This window comes from Mirounga leonina, unplaced genomic scaffold, assembly GCF_011800145.1.
Source record: "Mirounga leonina isolate KUSES-001 unplaced genomic scaffold, KU_Mleo_1.0 Mir_169, whole genome shotgun sequence".
Classification (NCBI taxonomy): domain Eukaryota; kingdom Metazoa; phylum Chordata; class Mammalia; order Carnivora; family Phocidae; genus Mirounga; species Mirounga leonina.
In genome coordinates, this window is record NW_023270431.1 from 9,580,155 (window position 1) to 9,595,732 (window position 15,578).

At 32.9% G+C, this 15,578-nt stretch overlaps 1 long non-coding RNA gene across 1 annotated transcript in view; it reads right to left on the bottom strand.

Moving 5' to 3' along the window:
* Window positions 1-13,442, bottom strand: part of LOC118017416 — a 66,927-nt gene extending 53,485 nt beyond the window's left edge. Inside the window, exon 1 of the long non-coding RNA XR_004681144.1 lies at window positions 13,392-13,442. This is a non-coding gene — a long non-coding RNA (uncharacterized LOC118017416). The remainder of the gene's footprint in view (window positions 1-13,391) is intronic.
* Window positions 13,443-15,578: the final 2,136 nt, after the last annotated feature.

The window sequence follows — 15,578 nt, forward strand, 5'->3', positions numbered from 1 at the left end:
AAAAATTTACTTGCTTTAAAGATCTAATAAGTAAAATGACTACTCACTAATGTGAGATATAAGTCTCAGCTTGGCATTTTTTTTAAAGCAGTATTTTTACAGAAACCTTATTGATCACACAAGAATGTCAGATATAATGATGTATATATACAATCTTACTTTAAATACTACATTCTCTTATGAATGTAGTTAAATTTTATTTACTGTAAGACTTTAAGGTGTATTTTCTTAACAATATTTATTTAAATACATAGTTGTATATGAAAATATACATTTACATGTGTGGTTATATATCAATATATCATATATATCATTATGTTACAAAAGAAAACTGAATTACATAAGACAATAACTTAATAATTCTTTTCAACAAGATCTCAGCTAATTATGGGATTTAGATCAAAACCTCCTGAAACTTATTATTTTGTTAAATACTCTTGATTGAACTAGTATTGTTAAAATAGAAACTCAACTTAATTTTTAGAAAAACCATATGCTTATTATTCACAAGTCAGTAGAATAAATCCATAGTTTCTAAAAGATGACCTTGTTCCCATATGGAAAAAATAATAAAATTATCTTTAAAATTAGGATAACAAGTATATAAGTATATTGTATGAATATACTAGGGAAATTGATTTTAGCAAGTTTAAAAGCAGAAATAGAGGGTTATTTTTCATTGAATTAAGATGATAGGGATATTCATATATACTTTTTTGTTTGTTTCAGTTTTTATTTAAATTTTAATGAGTCAACATATAATGTTATATTGGTTTCAGGAGTAGAATTTAGTGATTCGTAACTTACATATAATACCCAGTGCTCATCACAAGTACCCTCCTTAATACCCATCACCATTTAGCCCATCTCCCCCCACCTCCCTCCATGAACCCTCAGTTTGTTCTCTATAGTTAAGAATCTCTTATGGCTTGCTTCCCTCTCTTTCTTTTTCCTTCCCCTATGTTCATCTGTTTAATTTCTTAAAGTCTACATATGAGTGAAGTCATATGGTATTTGTCTTTGACTGACTTATTTTACACACCACAATACACTCTATTCCACCCATGGTGTTGCAAATGGCAAGATTTCATTCTTTTTGATGGCTGAATAATATTTCATTGCATTGTGTGTGTGTGTGTGTGTGTGCATTCATCAGTGGATAGAAATTTGGTCTCTTTCCATAGTATGGCTATTGTTGATAATGCTGTTATAAACTTCTAATTTCAGGATAATCTTTTTTAAAAAAGAAAGCTTATTAACAGTATTTTCAAAATTTACAATATATATGAAGTAGTCTTTAGAAAGTATTGGTAAAAACAAAAATCTCTAAAATTTTATCAACTAGGTCACATTACATATATTTGCAACCCTTCCAAAAGAGATTGTATTTATCTTCTGATTCTTGTAAAGGCCCATCTATGATCAATTTAATTTTGCCATTATGAGTATTTTGTTTCAATGTCCTGACAGAAGAAATTTCTGAAAAGATCTATAGAAGGCATTTGATTTTCCACTTTTATTTGACAAAATTTGTCTCTTATGTGAATTAAAAGTCAGTGTCTTTACATATGAGTTTTTTATATTATGTGCTCTCTAAGATTTTTTTTTTTAATGAGTGTATGGACCTAGATTAAAATCAAACAAACAACAACAACAAAAGCAGCAACAACAAATATCTATTCCCAGGCAGGTACAGAAACACATTTATTTTATCATTTCTTCACTGAAAAGCACCCCATGCTGTGTAACTACAATATTTTTCTAAGAAATAGATTTGTGGAAGACTTCTCCCAGAGTGCAATATCTTAATCTTAACACATTTACTGGAAAAACAGCATAGTATTATAAAGAAATGTACTTTTCAGTATAATGATAATCAAATTTTATTAAAAAGCTTATGTACCAAACTTATTCTATGAGGCCAGAATTACCTTAATTCCAAAACCAGACAAAGACCCCACTAAAAAGGAGAATTGCAGGCAGTATCCCTGATGAACATGGATACAAAAATTCTCAACAAGATACTAGCAAATCGAATCCAACACTACATCAAAAGAGTTATTCACCACTATCAAGTGGGATTTATTCATGTACTGTAGGGGTGGTTTGATATGCACAAATCAATCAATGTGATACACCACTTTAATAAAAGAAAGGATAGGAACCATGTGATACTGTCAATAGATGCAGAAAAAGCATTTGACAAAATACAGCATTCATTCTTGATACAATGCTCAACAAAGTAAGGATGGAAGGAACATCACTCAACATCATAAAGGCCACATATGAAAGACCCACAGCTAATATCATCCTCAATGGGGAAAACCTGAAAGCTTTCCCCCTAAGGTTAGGAACATGACAGGGATGTCCACTCTCACCACTGCTGTTCAATATAGTACTGGAAGTCCTAGCCTCAGCAATCAGACCAAAAAAAAAAAAGAAAAAAGAAAGAAAACACATTCAAATGGGCAAGAAAGAAGTTAAACTTTCACTATTCACAGATAACATGATACTCTGTAGAAAACTCAAAAGACTCCACCCAAAAATTGCTAGAACGTATACACAAATTCAGCAAACTCGCAGGATATAAAATCAATGTACAGAAATCTGTTGCATTTCTATACATAAATAATGAAGTATCAGAAAGAGAAATCAAGGAATCAATCACATTTAAATTGCACCAAAAATCATAAGATACCCAGAAATAAACCTAACCAAAGAGGTAAAAGAACTGTATTTTGAAAACTATAGAACACCAATGAAACAAATTGAAGAGGACACAAAGAAATGGAAAGACATTCAATGCTCATGGATTGGAAGAACAAATATTGTTCAAATATCTATACTACCCTAAGCAATCTACACATTTAATGAAATCCCTATTAACACACCACCAGAATTTTTCAGAGAGCTAGAAATACAATCCTAAAATTTGTATGGAACCACAGAAGACCCAAATAGCCAAGGCCATCTTGAAAAAGAAAAACAAGCCCAAAGGCATCATCTTTCCAGACTTCAAACTATATTACGAAACTGTAGTCATCAAGACAGTGCAGATCACTATCAAGGCACATAGATCAGTGGAGCAGAACAGAAAACCCAGAAATGGACCTACAACTATATGGTCAACTAATCTTCAACAAAGCAAGGAAGAACATCCAATGGAAAAAAAAGACAGTCTCTTCAATAAATGGTGTTGGGAAAACTGGACAGCAACATGCAGAAGAATGAAACTGGACCATTTTCTTACACGATACACAAAAATAAATTCAAAATGGATGAAAGACCTAAATGTGAGATAGGAAACCATCAAAATCCTACAGGAGAACATAGGCAGTAACCTCTTCAACATCGGCCACAGCAACTTCTTACAAGGCATATCTCCAGAGGTAAGGGAAACAAAAGCAAAAACGAACTATTGGGACTGCATCATGATAAAAACCTGCACAGCAAAGGAAATGATCAACAAAACTAAAAGGTAGCCTATGGAATGGGAGAAGATATTTGCAAATGATATATTTGATAAAGGGTTAGTATCCAAAATCTATAAAGAAGTTATCAAATTCAACACCCAAAAAACAAATAATCCAGTTAAGAAATGGGCAGAAGACATGAATAGACATTTTTCCAAAGAATACATACAGATGACTAACAGACAAATGAAAAGATGCTCAACATTACTCATCGTCAGGGAAATGAAAATCAAAACTACAATGAGATGTCAGCTCACAACTGTCAGAATGGTTAACATTAACCACACAGGAAACAACAGATGCCAGTGAAGATGGGGTTAAAAGGGAACCCTCTTGCACTGTTGGTGGGAATGAAAATTGGTGCAGTTACTGTTGAAAACAGTATGGAGGTTCCTCAAAAGGTTAAAAGTAGAACTACCCTATGACCCAGCAATTGCACTACTAGGTATTTACCCAAAGGATACAAAATACTGATTTGAAAGTGTACATGCAGTCAGTGTTTATAGCATCATTATCAACAATAGCCAAATTATGGAAAGAGACCAAATTTCTATCCACTGATGAATGGATAAAGAAGACGTGGCATATATGAGAGAGAGAGAATGGAATATTATTCTGCCATCAAAAATAATGAAATCTTGCCATTTGCAACACCATAGATGGAGATAGAGTGTATTATGCTATGTAAAATAAGTCAGTCAAAGACAAATACCATATGGTTTCACTCATATGTGGACTTTAAGAAATTAAACAGATGAACATAGGGGAAGGAAAAAGAAAGAGAGGGAAGCAAGCCACAAGAGCTTCTTAACTATAGAGAACAAACTGAGGGTTCATGGAGGGAGGTGGGGGGAGATGGGCTAAATGGTGATGGGTATTAAGGAGGGTACTTGTGATGAGCACTGGGTATTATATGTAAGTTATGAATCACCAAAATCTACTCTTGAGACTAATATAACAATATGCGTTAACTAACTAGAACTTAAATAACAATTTGAAAAAGAAAAAATAGGGGTGCCTGGGTGGCTCAGTTGTTAAGCATCTGCCTTCGGCTCAGGTCATGATCCCAGGGTACTGGGATCGAGCCCCACATCCGGCTCCCTGCTCTGCAGGAAGCCTGCTTCTCCCTCTCTCACTCCACCTGCTTATGATCCTTCCCTCGCTGTGTCTCTCTCTGTCAAATAAGTAAATAAAAATCTTTAAAAATAAAAAGAAAAGAAAAAAGAAAAAGAAAAAATGTAAAATAAAAATAAAAACAGAAGGAACAATTGAAAAAAGCATATGCATCACTCTATTAACTGATGAACTGAAATAAAATAAATGTTCTTTTTTTTTAAGATTTTATTTATTAGATAGAGAGAGTGTGAGTGGGGGTGAGGGGCAGAGGGAGAGGGAGAATCAGACTCCCTGCTAAGAGAATCTGATGCAGGGCTTGAACACAGGACCCGCACGACCTGAGCTGAAGGCAGACACTTAACTGACTGAGCCACCCAGGTATCCCTAAAATGAATGTTTTATAGAAGTTTATTTAATATCTATTTCACTGATACTTGTATCCCATGAATAAAAAAAAACCCCATCTTTATTACCATATGTAAATCAAATTTGATCCACCAACTTCAAATAACTTAAAAATAACACAATAAACATCCTGGGTCAGTAAATCCAGAATATCAACAATACTATCTTTTGTAGTTTTCTGGGGTAGCATACAAAAAAATGCTGTGGTTTCAGAGTCAGTTCTATGATTAACAGAAAGAAAAATTAACACAGGCAAATATGCCTCATGAGCAGAAACATAGGTTTTTGTTTGTTTGTGGTGTGGGATTATACATGTGGAAAAGAAAATAGAAATTCCAAATGAAGAGACTGTTTTTATGTCTCAATTTAAATCTCTTGCTTTTTTTTCCTCCCATTCCATCTAGCATCTAATACAATGTAGTTCATAACCAGATTTCTGACCAACCAATGCAAAACAGAAAGATAAATTGTCACTTATCACCCAAAGATAAATGTAAAAAAAAAAGAGAAACAGAGTAGAAAAAATGAAAAATAAAAAATTAGTATGAAAAAAGAAACAAAGGAGAAAGGAAATAAAGGAGAAAAACAGAAAAAGAATATAAAAAATGGATGATGATCTATCAATTGCACTACTAGGTATTTACCCAAAGAACACAAAAATACTAATTCAAAGGGATACATGCACCCCAGTGTTTATAGCAGTGTTATCTACAATAGCCAAATTATGGAAATAACCCGTTTCCATCAACTGATGAATCGATAAAGAAGAGGTGGTATATACATACAATGGAATATTACTCTGCCATTAAAAGAATGAACTCTTGCATTTGCAAAAATGTGGAGGGACCTAGATAATATGCTAAGTAAAATAAGTCAGTCAGAGAAAGACAAATATTGTATGATTTCACTCTTATGTGGACTTTAAGAAACAAAACAAAATGAGCAAAGGGAAACAAAAGAGAGAGGCAAACCAAGAAACAAACTCTTAATTACAGAGAACTAAATGATGGTTACCAGAGGGGAAGTGAGTGGGTAGACAGATGGGATAAGTAGATGATAGGGATTAAGGAGGTCACTTGTGATGAGCACTGGATGTTGTATGTTGAATTACTATATTGTATACCTGAAACTAATATTACACTGTATGTTAACTAACTGGAATTTAAATAAATAAAAACTTAAAAAAATGGATGAATGTTTTTCTTTCTTTCTTTTTTTCTTTCTTTCTTTTCCTTTCTTTTCCTGTTTTGGCATTTCAAATTAATTTGAAACAATCAATGTCACTATAATTGACTGATAACTCAGAGATAGAACAGATTGGCAGAAGTGATTGTAACCCTTGAGACCATGCTCTTCTGGGTTAATATCGTCTCGCAGCTATTTCTTTGGAAAGATCCAAAGAGATTTGCTTAAGGATATTCTCACAGCAGAATCCACTTTTGCTACCACTGAGCTAGGAGTTACCAATGTAAACCTTTTTTTTTTTTTTTTTTTTTTACATATTTTTCTAGAGAAAAATGAGGTGGGGGCTGGGGATATGTGTAATCTGTAATTAACTGATGCTAAAGTAATTTAATTTTGTGCCAGTGGCTAATATTCTTATCTTGGAGGTATTTGAATTTAAATTCCAAAACCATTATTAAATATTTCTACTGGTTGGAAACACATCCATAAGGTTGCAGTCATAAAAATTACTTAGGAATTAATAAAAATAGGTGTACTTTCTATATTGCACCATATATGCTTGACACTAAACTTGAAGTGTGATAGAAGAAAATCCTCGTTTAAGCATTTCATTATAATTTCTCTAGTAATCATTTATTGTCATTTAATTTGTATTTGTTATTTGGAACTTGAAGTTTCTTGAAGAAAATAAGATAACCACAAAGATTCCCCCCCTTTACCTTCTTGACGCAATTGGATGCAAAGCATTGTTTTAACCTTATATATCAATCATCTAGCTACGCTTCTATGTCTCAACGTTGTTTGATATTATCTTGATGAGCTAAATCATTTCAATATTACCTGATAAGCCTTATCTTTTGTCTTTGTATTTAATATTTTATATTGGAAAAAAAAAAGTATACAGTAAGCCAAGTTACCGAAATTAACTAACAGGAGCAAATGTGGTTTAATTTGTACATACCGTGGGAAGTATAAATGGAAAGCCTTGTTAGTTAGACATGTGTTACTTAAAGGAAAATATTTATGCATCAAGTTTTATATTCAGTTTGGAAAAACTCCAAGTACCTTATAATTCTAAGAAGAGACACATTTTGTTTAGTGGTTAAGAGAACAAAGAGACTTCAGTTTGAATCTTGACTCTACTAACTGATTTTATTACCTTTCATATGGCTACCCTAAGCCTCAGTATACTCATATTTTTAAAAAGAGGACACTAATAAAAATCAAGCAAACAGATAATGGTTATTACCTATTTCCAGACCTGTTCAAGGACTGACTTAAACACTATAAAGATTATGCTCCTTTTTAACAGTAAGATTAGTAGCTATTTTCATTTATTATTAAAAACCATTTTGAATGTTGATATTAATACATAACTACTATAGTTATTATGAGTTATTGATGAAATAATATATTATGAGTTATTGATGAAATAATGGTTTTCATACTAATAATCTAATATTTTCCAAGCTATATAAAATTAAGGAAGTAGAAGATTGTATTTTATTTCTCAAACATATATTACTCACAATCAATTTGTCATTCTTTTAATATGAATCAGTTTTGCCCAACAGGAAAAGCCTTACTATTTTCCTTTCTATCCACTCCCAGTTCTCTGGGTGTTCACTTTTTGATTAAAATTAAAACTGGATTAAAAGCACAGAAATCACAAGAGGCAGACTCGTGAGCTATTCCCTGCTGTTTCTACATCTCTGCTTTCTTTCCTAATTTTTCTGGGATTTAGAATAATGTGTTTCTTATTTTTCCTCCTCAGTACCACTTTTTGGACAGCTTTAAGTGTAGGCCAAAGAAACACAGTTTTAGATTAGGGGAGGATGTGAGAGAGAGAAAAAGTAAACTAGGAATCTTCAAAGCATCTTCTTAGTCAACTATCTTCTCCCCTTTCTTAAGCTAAATAAAAGTAGCAGCAATTACAATGGTTCATTAGCATGTCTATGATGTGTCATAGTTAGTCATTTTCATGGTGATATTTTAGCTTAAATTAATATTGCATTTTAATTGCAAATTTTACTTGAATATATTTTCCATTGATTATCATTATGCTGTATTATTGTATATAAATAACTAAATAAATGCAGAGATCATTGGTCATCTGTTTCTGCATGACAGATAAACAGAGTAAGCCATGTATACATTTGTTGACTACTGGTTAATATACTAATAGGAGTTATTTCAGTGATAAACATGACATAATTACTTCCCAATGAAGCATAAAAGGGGGCAAAACAAGTTAGTAGGCGATTGCTCTGATAATGCTTGAGAAGTGAAGATCACATAGAAGAGTCACAGACTGTGGTCCTGTTGACTTATGTAGCACTGAGGGAGGCATCTGGCAGAGACCTAACGGATTCACAAAACAAATCATACATTAAGAACTCTTTAGATAAAAAAGGAGTTAGCCAGGCTAAGAAGGTGCAGGAGAGTGTCACAAGATAACAAACAGCTCAAACTTTCAGAGGCTAGATAAAGAGCATCATCATCAAGGAATTGAAAAGAGATTCTGTGGGGGACATGATGAGAAGTAGCTGTGAGAAAAGAGGGTGAACATGTAGGCAGGGACCAAACATAAATGATTTTGGAAGTCATGTGAGTAGTTTGAATTTTATTCTCAGTTCATTGGTTTATAGATCTTTCTTGCTTTTTAGGAAAAAGCAATAAATGATGCCAGTTGGCAAGGACAGTCAAGTCTTAGATACCCTGAAGCAGTCAAGGAAGAGATTATATACCCACCAGATGCGCTATTTACAGAGAAACACAGAAAACAAGTATTTATTGATAATTAAGTTATATGCTTATTTTATATGGAATTCAAAAAGTCATTTCTAGGTTTCCAAAAGAGAATGAAATAAACAATTTCTAACAACTGAAGAGGCACACCATACAGAAGTTATGTGAAACCGAGTAAATCATCTCTGGAATTAGGATCAAGAGATAGAAGAGGTTGGCCAGGCTAAGGTCATTGGAGACTGTATATCTTGACATCCACGACCACTACTTTAAGATAGAGAACATTAGGTGGTAAACCATTTACACAGACAGTGTAGTGAAGCAGCAAATTGTCTGTAGACTCAGGAGTTAACTGCAGGGATCAAAGGCTGGCTTTGTAAATGACTGCCTATGAGAGTTGAATTATTTAAACTCCTTTTCTATAAAATGGAGATAATAACAGCACGTATTTCATCCTTGGATTACTGTGATAATTAGATTAATTGGCATCTGTAAAGATGTTGAACAGTATGTGGAGTACAGGGAGAAGCAGACTCAAGTTTAAGCTATGACTATTATTTCAGGATCTGAGAAGTAGATTCGGTGAACTCATTTTGAAATTATTTATCATATCATCCCTAGCTAATGAATTTGTCTTTAAATTCTTAAGTACACGTGTATTAAATCCTTGTGGTATGAACAATTGAGTATATAAATAAGGTCACAATATACTTTATTACCTAAACAGAGACACTTTTTACAACAAAAGTGGGTGTTAGCAACAATTAGGGTTGAAGAATAGTGACAGTAGGACTACCTTCAATAAACAGGGAACTTGTGCCTTCAGAAATAGGTCTGATGTTAAATTTGTTGCTCTAAGAGCCAAAAATTCCTTGATCACATCCTTTTAGTAAATTTTACATGAAGTTTTCAGGAGTGACAATAATAATTGATGACATTTATAAAGTCCTTCAATACTTCATACATATTACATGGGTTATTTCCCACAATAACCCCGTAAGGCAGGTAATATTTTTATCAGTGCTTCACAGATAAGAAAACTGATACATGGTAAATATAAATAAATGTCTCTGAAGTCAATTTCATTTAGCTAATTAATATTAAAGCTAAGATTTGAAAGCTGAAGTTTTGTTTGTTTCTCATAGGCCACATTCTTTTTTTTAAGTTTTTATTTAAATTCCAGTTAGTTAACACACAGTGTAATATTAGTTTCAAGTGTACAGTTTAGTGATTCAACACTTACATACAACATTTCACTTATATGTGCAATTTAAGAAAGACAACAAATGAGCATAGAGAAAAAGAGAGAGAGAGGTAAACCACATTCTTAAATGGTATACCATAGGCTCTTGAAGGATTTTATCAGGAGGATGACAAGACCATATTTATGTTTTAGAAAGCCGATCCAGTTCTAATGAAGAGAAAAACTTGAGGGGTAAAGAACTGACATAGACAGAAGAGTTACAATATTGTTGAGGGAATTTGGCGGGTCTAGAGTGGGTAAGTGGAAAGAAAGTGAAGAAGTACAATTAATATGGATTTAGATACTGATTAAACAGGAGTGGAAAGGAAGGGAGAGGAGAGGGAATGTGGCTGCTTCTTAAAATCCCTTAGGAAAATGTATACATAAGATTACCATCTATTCATTGATTATTAGTTGGTGGATACTTTCTCTGTTCCTCCCGAAATATGTGAACTTTGATTTAGCAAGGTGTTAGCTAGAGAAATGAATGTTCTTATTACCATAATTATTCTAGGAAGAAGAAATTTTGGAGTAATCAATTTTGAAGCTTCAGATTACAAAATATGCTAAAAATGTTATAAAAACTTGAATTTTAAATAATTATGTAACAATTGCTTTCACTTGCTTGATTATATATTGTTCTTTTACATACATAAATAAAGATATTTTAGGGCTAAATTAAGAGATATTTTCAAAAGTTTTTATAATAATTGTTTTCTTATTCTTAATATACTTATTTTTAAATAGGGATGAAAGATGTTCATTTAAAAAAACTTTCAAAAAAAATAAAAAAATAAAAAAATAAAAAAAACTTTCATGATTCCAATTTATTTTAGCAGGCACTGATAATAATTTCAAATTTTAAGTTCAATACAGGTCTTCTCCTTTTCCCAAGGAGATTAAAACCTGGTGTTATGGGTTGAATTATGCCCCTTCAAAATTCATTTGTTGAAGTCCTAAACCCGGGTACTGAAGAATGTGATCTTATTTGGAAATAAGGTTGTTGCAAATGTAATTAGTTAAGATGAGGTCATTAAGGTGAGCTGTAATGCTATATGACTAGTATCCTTATGAAAAGGGAAAATTTGGAGATGGAGACACACACAAGGAGAACACCAAATGAAGATAAAGGCAGAAGTTGGGCTGATAACTTCTACAAGCCAAAGAACACAAAAGATTGCCAGCAAACCACCAGAAGCTAGATCAGAGGCTAGGAACAGGTCCTTTCTCACAGCCCTCACAGGAACCAACCCTGTTAATACCTTAATTCCAGACTACTAGCCTCCACACCTGAGACAATACATTTCTCTTATTTATTCTACAGAGTTTGTGGCACTTTGTTATGGCAGCCTTAGCAACTAGTTCACCTGGATATATATACTTAACACATTTATATGGTGGTTTTAAACATATTAGTCAATTAAAAATATGTATTTTGGGTTTTCCTCTATATTACAAATTGTAGCATCGCTTCTCTTTTCTATTTATACATTAGCTAGATGAAATATAATAGTATAACTCTAAGTTCCATACTCAATATGACAATGTTTTTCAAATGTTAAAAGTTAAAAATCTGAAACTACCTTGGGACAATCCATCATTATTAAAGCAGTCATAACTAACTAGCCATGTGGCTTGAAGCAATAGCTTAACCATTCTGGGTCTCAATTTCTTCATAAAGCATAGTCTTTGAAGTAAATGATCTCTATGGATCTTTCTAATTATAAATTCTGTAATTTATGATATATTTAGGGATCTTTACACGTTATGAAGTTAAATATATTCAGTAACCTATTTCAGTGCTTCTCAGTCTGAGGTGTATAAGCATTATTTGAAATTCTTGTCATAAAGCAGATTCTAACTCACTGAATCTGGTGTGGTCCTGAGATTTTGCAATTCTAACAAGCTCGCAGGTGATACCCATGCTGCTGGTTCTGGACTATATTTGTGTAGCAAAGGGTTTTAACTTCCCCAGGGTTATTAGATGAGTTCTAATCTCTACCTTCATCTAGGCTTCATCATTAGTGACATTAGTATCAAGTTTTCATGTTTTTAAAAAGCCTAGAATTGAAATTCCTTGGTCTACTTATTTATAATTATGCTAACAATAAAATAATAAATAATAAAGGTAATAATTGTTAACCACTTATTGATTGTTAACCAAAGGTAATAACTGTTACCACAGTAACCTGGCTGAAGTTAGAGTTATTGTTGCTCAGTGGCTGTGCTGGGATCCAACCGCATTTTAATTACAGGTCTCGCCTCTTGAATCACTGCATCGGCAACCACCTTGTGTGCAAGTGTGAGTATACACGTGTGCATGTATTCATACATGCTCATATGTATATATATGTGTGTGTATATGTATGTACTATTCCTCTGAGACAATTTCAGATACCATGAACAATTTCAAAATTTAGAAACTTTTTTCTCGGTGGATCATCTCTAACTTCAGTGTACTTACTATGCGCATCTCTAACTTCTTCATTTCTTCTCTACTATGAATTTAGCCTCTGTTTCATGTTTCCTAGTTCCCTCATAATTCCAGATTTACCAACCAGGCACCACAGTCAATTAAATTCTACTCTTTGTACCAGTCATAAATTGCTAAATCTATTGGCCCCTCCACGCTCATCAGGCCAATCTATGTTTTATAGTCCATCCTCCCTAATCCCTCATCTATTGTTCCCATGCTTTTATAGCAACCATTCCACAGAAGTCTCATAAAACACAAGTTCATTGGACCTATTTCAGATCCAGGTATCTTACTCATAAAAAGTATACAAATTAGTCTGTTTACCTGTTACTCATTTGAAAAATTTTACACTATTTTTAAGTAAAAGGTAGAACAAATAAATTAGTCACTAATACAGGACCCATGGATTATTTTTAAATACATGGAATATAAAGAGATATGTCCAAAATCTTGCACTTCATTTAAAAAATGAACTATATATATATACCAGTGGGTAACAGTTCAACTATACTTTCATATCATTGAACCACACCTGAGATACGAAATTCAATTATTACCACCACATATGTAGAAATTTAAACAAGACTATAAAATTTGAGTACAACAATAAAAATGAGTAAATTATTTATACATTCAACAGTAAGGGTGAATCCTTTAAACATAAGTTTGAACAAAGTAAGCAAGACAAAAATTGTCTGTATTATGGGATTGCTTTTATTTAATATGCATAAGCAATCCAACTCACCTCTGTTTTTGGAAGTCAGGATGGCTGTTAACTTCGGAGGCATAGTGGATGGGAGATGGTATATTTGCTATTCAAGTTTGTAAAATTTCATAGAATTTCATTCTTCTGTCTGGTGTGCTTTTCTGTATGAATAAATGTTTAAATTAAAAGTCTTTTCAAAAAAGGGAAAATTTTTACCAGTACAAAATGTTAGAAGTTGGTAAGTTTGGGTGTTAGCATTTTCTAAATTTTTTTAAATACTTTAATATTTCATGCAAAAATATTAAGCAAAACCATATTGTATTTGCTTCATTTAGTCTTGTGTCACACTTGTCAATATAATATTAAAGTCAATGAAGACAGTATGTAATACAGGTTTGAATAATCAGCTAGCTATTGTACTAATCCCATTAGAAATGATTCCTAATCTTCTGATTGAGCATCACTAGACAAGGTCTGGTGGTTCTAGAGGTTTGGACCCTTGGTGAATGTTTAAGCTCAAGTAACTGCTGGTCCCATTCTTGCCTTTCTCCTCTGATTGACAGGGTGGGTTCTGGGGCACTTGAGAATACAGCCTTGTGTTCTTTCCTCGGGCTGAGAGACTGTTTGAATATATATATGTATAAATAAATATATATATATTTATATTTATAAAGATTTTATTTATTTATTTGACAGAGACTCTGAGACACAGCAAGAGAGGGAACACAAGCAGGGGGAGGGGGAGAGGGAGAAGCAGGCTTCCCGCAGAGCAGGGAGCCCGATGCGGGGCTCAATCCCAGGACCCTGGGATCATGACCTGAGCCGAAGGCAGACGCTTAGCGACTGAGCCACCCAGGCGCCCTGCTGTTTGAATATTGTTTCACTGTTCTGAACTATCTTCTACTCTGTTGTCTTGTCTGCTGCTTATTCTGTTGTCACGAACTGTCTTGGCTGCAGCTAGCAGCACCGCGACCTTTTATTTTTTCTTCTTATCTTGTTCATTATCTGTAGCTTCCTCTCGTTTACACAAAAATTCTCCTCCTCCTCCTTCTTCCTCTTCTTCCTCTTTTTCTGTCTCTCTCTCTCTTTCCTTCTGAATCTAAGTATTTTTTCTCTCAATATGAAGAATGAATAAAATTTGGAACCCTGTGTGTGTGCATTGACTAAAGTTGCCAAAATTAGCTCATATTTTGAAAAGTATGAGAGATATTCTGGTAAAATTAATAAATCAGTTAATAAGGTAACGATAAATTGAGGGATACTCTGTTAGATTGCAAAGCCAAGAACACTTGCAGAGATTTGGTGCACAAATCATTTATTTTTCAAATATCAACCTTTAATTAATTTCAGGCCTCAAATGAATCAGCCCCTCCAATCCTGTACTAACAGAACTAGTGTAGAATTTTAAGTTTATTTTAATAAATTGTGTTGAAAAGAAGTGTGTAATTACTAACTTTAGCTCTTCCTATACTGTTTAGGAATCTCAGAAATTCTGCTAGATAAATATTGTGTTGCTTCTTCATTATTTAACCTGAGTAATTTTTTTTCAGGCAGTCTTTGAGCTTCTTTTCCAATCTACCTCATTGTTTGGTTTGATATTTAAATGTGACTACATCTTAATAGCACTTAGATTATGTCTCATATACAGTAATAGCTCTAAAAGGAATATTTATATTTTTCTTGTCTATTACTATAATTCTTATTATGTAAGTTGGAAAGCATTATTTTTGCTGTTATTATTAGATAGGAATATAATAATTAAAAAAATATGACAATATCAATTTCTAAACTGCTAAAGCCAATCTGTGAAGAGTTTTTATGATGTAGAGCAGACTGGGATATCTTGTTGCTGCCAGAAAGCAAGTATGCTTGCAAGAAAATCAAGAGAGAGTTCTAAGTTACCAAAAAGCCAAAGTAAGTTATATTTATGTATTTTAGTCTTCAAAAGAGAAAAAAGAATATTGTTTAATGAGTAAACCTAGTAATCTCTTAAATAAAAAGGTAATATGCTAAGACATATAGCATTTGGCTTTGGTAGCCACTTATCATTATCTATGTAGAAAAGAGCAGAAAATAATCCAATAATTAGTTCAAAAATGATGAAATAACCTAGTGCCTAGAAGAAAGCTAATTCCACAGATAAGCCCCAATTTCCCAGCAGAGTGTAGAGGACTCTTCTAATTATAAAAAAAGCATTAAAAAAGAACAGAGGAGGTCAAATAATGA